The 6,684-nt window shown below is 39.3% G+C and overlaps 1 long non-coding RNA gene across 1 annotated transcript; it reads left to right on the top strand.

Annotated features, from left to right (window-relative positions):
• The first annotated feature begins 234 nt into the window (after positions 1–234).
• On the top strand, positions 235–1,679 carry LOC139433228 (uncharacterized). The gene is made up of 3 exons (XR_011642793.1): positions 235–338; positions 1,166–1,252; positions 1,593–1,679. It is a non-coding gene; the product is annotated as an uncharacterized lncRNA (long non-coding RNA).
• Positions 1,680–6,684: the final 5,005 nt, after the last annotated feature.

Raw genomic sequence — 6,684 nt, 5'->3', positions numbered from 1 at the left:
ACACTGTTTTATCGAAACCAAAGTGCCACGCAGTAACTTGGTATGCCCATGCATGTATTTGAGCAGGAAATGTGCAACCTAGATTACATTTACCAACACAGACTATATAGAAATATTTGTAAAAGTTGTTCATGCGTTATTAAGTGAATATGGCATTAACCCTCCTGTTGTCTTTGGGTCGGTTTTCATGTATTTTTGAATAAAGGTTTCCTATAGGTGATCCAGACAGGCTGGACCAGTGGGTGCTGAACATCCGGAGGAATAAATGGACCCCCAACGTTTCTTCTCGCCTGTGCAGTGAACACTTTGAGAGTCATCACTTCAGCACGGACTCATGGGTACAGATCCTTTTTTTTTTTTTTTAAATAACTTGGTTCCATTTGTGAGTGTAAATTGTTGTTACTAATTAAATACATGTTCATGTTGTACATCATACAATGCTCAATAATTGTTATGGCACATCAGTGATGAGTAATGTTCTTTTGATTAAAGGCCAAATTAAGATTTTGCCAGTTAAGTATAGAAACATAGAAAGATTTTTTTTTGCAAACCATCACATTTCTCTTCAATTTATGCAAAGACTCTTTATCATAGATAGAGAATTGCCATTTCCCCCACATACTCTATGTTAAAAACAGATGAATTATATTACCTCTTTTTACATTATTTTAATAGCAACATTCATTCATCTGTTGTCATCTTATAACTTATTTATCTTAACCGCTATCACTGTAAAAAAAAAGGATTTAATTTCATCTTACTATACAATATTTATCTTTACATTCTGTTCTTGCATATGTCTTATTATATTTACGTGTATATAGATTTCTGCCTGCACCAATTTATTATTCTTAATTTAATTTTGAATTTATTTTATTGTTTTATGTCTTATATAACTATGCTGCATTGTTGGAGGAGCTCGGGACAGATGATTTTCATTGCCATTCCTACACTGTAGCCTATGTGCATATGACATAAATCCTTTGAATCTGAATCTTGGAAACACGTAATTGTTGAATGGATTAACTGCATAGTTAACATGTTGGCCCTCTATTGTCTTTTATAATGCACTCTTAAATTTAAAACAACATTATTCAAAAGAAAGTTGAATATCTACAGACCTCAAAAAGTTATTTTATGTGTTTTTGTTTATTATTTTTATTAGGGAAGGAGATGCCTGAAAAACACTGCAGTGCCCACCATTTTCTATTTCACCAATGGCAAAGAACAACAGCCTAGAAGGAAAAGCAGGGTGAGTAGCAATGACGAGGTAAGTGACAGTCCTAGTTCGACTGTTAACAGCAAGGAGGAGGTTGCTGATGTAGACCATGGTAGTGGTGAAAACAGTCTTGCTGCTGATCAGAGAAATATCATTATTATACAAGACACACATGAAGAAGCCTTTGTTGTTCCACATGTGGAGCGTAATGACATTCCAACAGTCAATGCTTGTGAGGATGTTGGTTTGGGCAGCAGCAGCCAACAAACAGACTCCGCCTCTGTTCACTCTTACACTTGGGCTTTAAACTAAGACAGGTCATACTGAATAGTTTGTGCACACATTTTTAACATGTGATCTTTCTTTCATGTAGGACGCTTGAGGGAAGTTGCAACGCCTCGGCCAATGGGATGTCTTCTCCACGTGAAAGAGATTGAAGGCATAATTTATAACTTGAGACAATTTTCCAAAAGTTATGACTTTTATTGTCTTGGGTAGTAATGGATTACATCTAACACGAATCAAGATCCTATAGAAAAAAAGGAAAGTGTAATCCTTAGTTACATAGGAAAATATGTAATCGGATTAGTTTGACTTTTTTTAATAATAGGGAAACTCAGGATTACAATCTTATTCAAAACCTAAAAAGAGCATATAGTGTTTGTTGTAAAATGATAAAATGGTATCTCTTCTCTGGAAGCGGTACTGTTCTGTAGGCTAATACTTTAATTGTGAATCTATACACCTACTGCCTGAATCTACTTTCAGTCAGACAACTCACGTGTTCCTTTAACATGTTTATTAGAAGCAGCATATAGTTGAATTTGGCGACTAGGCTCGGGCATCATCACTCCATAGATATACATAGCACGATGAGTGATGATTAAATAACTAACCCCCGAGCCTACAGGTGGAAGCTGGGGTGGTGGTGGGGCAGGCAAGCAGCAGCGACGTAGAGGTAGCTGCAGCAACAGCAGCAGCAAGCAATGCATGGAGAGAGATCTGGCAGGTTAAATAGAGCGGCAAGTGGCAAGGGGGCGTTATGTATGAATGCAGCATAAGTGCTCGAGTTGACTGCCTGAACTAGCTCGCAGGCTTCGCCCCATTTATGGTATTATATTATACATTTAAGTAAAAAAATCATATTAATATTTCTTCTCTCCTGTGTTTATTTGCATTGCATTTGATATTGAGGTAATCCAAAAGAAAAATAAAGTTATGACGTTACATTACTTTTATATCTTGATACTCACATGAAGTTACTGGTTGTGTTTTTGGCAAGTACCCCTCCCAACCCTGTACATAAGTTATATCATTTTAATTACTGATACAGTTGTTGCACATCTTTAATTTATTTTTGTAGTGTACTTAAGTCATAAGATGATTCGAAACCTTTACTTTTCATAAAAAAGAGGAAGAGCAGCCATGTTAACAGTGTTATGGCTACAGATGTAATATCTAACTCAACATTAGCCATGACAGTCTGGGCTTAGCAAGGGCCTTAGAATACATACTCTAAAGGCCAATTCCAAAAACAGTGATACTGACATGTTAGCAGTTCACAGTCTTTGGAGGTGGTCTTTCAGGCAATTGGCTAGTGACCTTAAAAAAATATAATTTCCCCTAGGGGTGAAATGAACTCTATCTCGCAAAAACAGCCCAGGACTGTCATGTCTAATGTTGGAATGGTCAACAATGACACCATTTAGGCTATGAACAAAAGTAGCCATAAAGAAAGGGAGGACACCTCTCCAGCGCAGTCCACCCCAACCGAACCAGCACACCCTCAGGTCGAGGCCAAGGTTGCTGCTGATGGTCTCTGTAGCTCTCTGGGCTCCACGCCGGACACAGCTGTCTCCGATTATCCATACAGTCACTATGGGAGGAAAATAAATGAGAGTAACAAATGCTTCAGATAATGAGGAATATCAAATTAAGTATAAAGGGTTGCTCATTTTGTTCCTTTGACAATAACATACAAAATAACTGAAATCACACCTGTATGGTTAAAAGTAACAAGAGAGCAAAACCTCAAAAAACAGATTAACAGCACACAGTTTTTATATATATATATATATATATATATATATATATATATATATATATATATATATATATATATATATATTAGGGATGTCCCGATCACCTTTTTTTGCTCCCGATCCGATTCCGATCATTTGATTTTGACAATCTGCCGATACCGATTTTTCCCGATCCGATCTGTATGCAATGCATTAAGAGAGAAAAAAGGTAACAGATAACGGCAGGTCATCCAACGCGATGAATTCAGCTATCTTGGCTGTTATTTCTTTGGCCTTTTCACTGTTCTGGGGCAGTTTCTCTTTCCTTTTAAAAGTCTCTGAAAGTGTCGGTTGTTTCAGTGCCGTTACCTGAGTGGCCGCTGTGTACTCGTCGTGTTGTTGTTGGTGTTTGTTTCTCAGGTAGCGTATTAGATTGAACGTAGCTCTGTTCTTTCCACCACGCGGAACCTCCGCCTTGCAAACATTGCATCTGGCTGTTACACTGCCTTCGCTTTCAATTTTATAATACTTCCAAACTCCTGACATTTTCTCTGTCCCGAGTCACCAGCTGAACGTAGCCTCTCGTTAGCTTACTGCTACTATTAGACACTGCGCCCACTCTGTTGCCAGATTTGAGAGAAATAAGCAACCAGGTCTGAAAACAAGCCCAAAAGAAGCAACACATACATGATGTTGTGTAATTTTAAACCAAAACTAAGGCCTCAGGATGACTTTAAGACGTGAACATGGTCATTTTTGTTTTGTAACATTAAAAAAAAATTCCGATCCACGATTTTTTCCTCCCGATTCCGATCTTTTGAAAATCACGTGATCAGCTCCGATCCCCGATCACGTAATCGGATCGGGACATCTCTAATATATATATTTATATACTGTGTGCTGTTTATCTACAATTGTGCACACATGTATATATATATATGTATAGTATGTTTGTGTGTAATGTCAACCATCTGAAGTCATGTAAAGTATAAGCCAGGACCATCAACTTACAGGTTGTACAGTTTGGCGTGGAGGTTGCCATCTTCTTTTTTCTTAATGCTGAAAGAAATAAAAATGGTTTAATCAATATAAAAGCACCTTTCTTTTTCTACAGTCATATTTCATTAATTAAATTGAGTTCACGCAACACTGGCCATATCTCTGCTAGTTTACAAAGTTTAGTTACAAATGACATTTATATTTGAAAAACGGTGAAGCACTTAAAAACAATTGTATAGTGTAGGTTCAAGAACATTTAAATCAAAAGGACACGTTTTGTAAAGTTACAGGGTATCTTACCTTCAGAATATGCCGGGAACGAGGAGCAGTGACCGCAAGCTGGGTTGTTAGCATAGACTGTGTTGTTAGCATAGGTTGTTAGCTTAATACTGAGAGCATGTTAGCTTAGCTTCTTAGCCTGAGCTAGGTCTGGAACGTCACGCTCGGTGGCAGCAGGTCCCGCCCTGTCCCGCCTCGGCTCCGCCTCTTTGCCCTTATTTGGAGCAGGCGGGAGAAGGCGGGAGTTAGACTCTGACGTCACTGCCGCCACTGTTAGTGGCCGACAGTGACAGAGCCCAGGATGTCTCCCATCCAAGACATTGGTGCAAGCGGCGAGCTGGTCCTCGCCGCTCACTTTTGTCCGCCTCTTAACAGGCTGGACGTTCTACTCCCAGTTGACTCAAGCAGTGCTGGGCACCTGGTTGAGTCGGAGCCCTACCTGTTAAAGTTCTGGTCGGTTTGTTGATTTTCGAGATAAGCTCGCCTGGCAATACGGGAGCTACAATTTCCCATAGTGAGACATCGAACGGAGTGTTATGAATGAGAACTATATGTTACTTATGTAACCCCAGTTCTCAGAGTAACATGAAGTGAGATGTCTCACCAGACGGCCCTCCTTGCTATGGTGAAGCGAGAAGAGGTGCTTATTTTGAATGACGCATGCGTCGTGGCGCAAGCTACTTATAGGGGGTGAATTCTCTGACGCTGACGTCAAGATCACCAGCCAATCAGGATTGGCGTAATGAGATTGATGCTTCTGTTTGCTCCGCGATGAGGCGCATCCCATAGTGAGACATCTCACTTCATGTTACTATGATTACTGGGGTTACGTAAGTAACCTATAGTTTTACTACACAGAGGAGAGGCCTCCGGTGTGGAGGGATGTTGAGTCTTGCTCCTTAAAGCTCCCACTTCCCACTTATCTATATTCTGACAACCCTAAAAACCTTAAAAAAACTACACCTAACCTTATAGTTAAAAATATAATTGGTGTCTGGCAGGAAGTAAAAAAATATATGAATGAACCTTCTTCTCTCTCCTGGTTCAGCCCGATCTGGGGAAATACTCTTTTTGCGCCAGGGAATGCCGATGGAGGTTTTAGACTATGGGCTGAAAAGGGGGTGGGACAGTTAAAAGATATGTTTGGAAGTGATAATGGGAAGTTTCTATCATTTGAGGAACTTCTCAGTAAATACGATATCCCTCGTAAAAAATGTTTTAAATATTTGCAACTCAGGAGCTTTGTAGGAGCAAACCAGGATCGACTCATGCTGGCCCCTCCTCTGTCCATATTGGAGAAAGTTTTAATTAAAAACCCCTTTGGGAAGGGCATCATATCTGAATTCTATGATCTCCTGCTGGCGTTCTACTCAGAATCCTCGAACTCTAGACTCAATGCCTGGAAAAATGACTTACAGGAAAATCTAACGTTGGAAGAGTGGAGCACAGCTTGTAAGGCGGCCCAAACACAGACGGGTAATACGCGTCTAAAGCTTCTGCAATACAAGTGGCTAATGAGAGTGTATATTACACCAGAAAAACTGAATACATTTAACGCTAATATCCCAGATACATGCACCAGATGTGGGGAGGGAAAAGGCACACTGTTCTATTGTCTATGGTTATGTCCAAGAATAAAGGAATTCTGGGAAGAGGTTAGGGTAACAGTACAGAATATTTTAGTGATCAGCTTAAAGCTGGAACCAAAAAATGTCCAACTTGGCCTATATCCGGATGGACATAACATACAGCGTTATAAACAAGTTTTTATAGATATGTGTTTATTACAAGCAAAAAGAGTGATTGCCTTAACATGGAAAAAGTTGGGCAAACCTAGTATTGCACAGTGGTTTAGGGAACTTTCTTTATGTCTGCCTTTAGAAAAAATCACTTACATTCTCAAAGACAAACAAGAACTGTTCCAGAAGGTCTGGGGACGTTTTATAGAGTATACCAAGAACAACGACCTATCTCAATTTCTGAACGAACCTGGGGCAGGATAATGCGATAATGCTATAATATGCTATAATATGTTAAAATGTAAATGACTGTGATATCCTCTGTAGAAAAATACGGTCCTATTGCTGGAAAACTGGATGGTTGTCGATGTATGAGAGTGCCCTTGTGGTATGTACCAATTTAATTTAATGTTGTTATTTTTCTTTA

This window comes from Pseudochaenichthys georgianus, chromosome 3, assembly GCF_902827115.2.
Source record: "Pseudochaenichthys georgianus chromosome 3, fPseGeo1.2, whole genome shotgun sequence".
NCBI lineage: Eukaryota > Metazoa > Chordata > Actinopteri > Perciformes > Channichthyidae > Pseudochaenichthys > Pseudochaenichthys georgianus.
The sequence above is the reverse complement of the archived record's forward strand: the minus strand, read 5'-3'. Positions and strand labels throughout refer to the sequence as shown.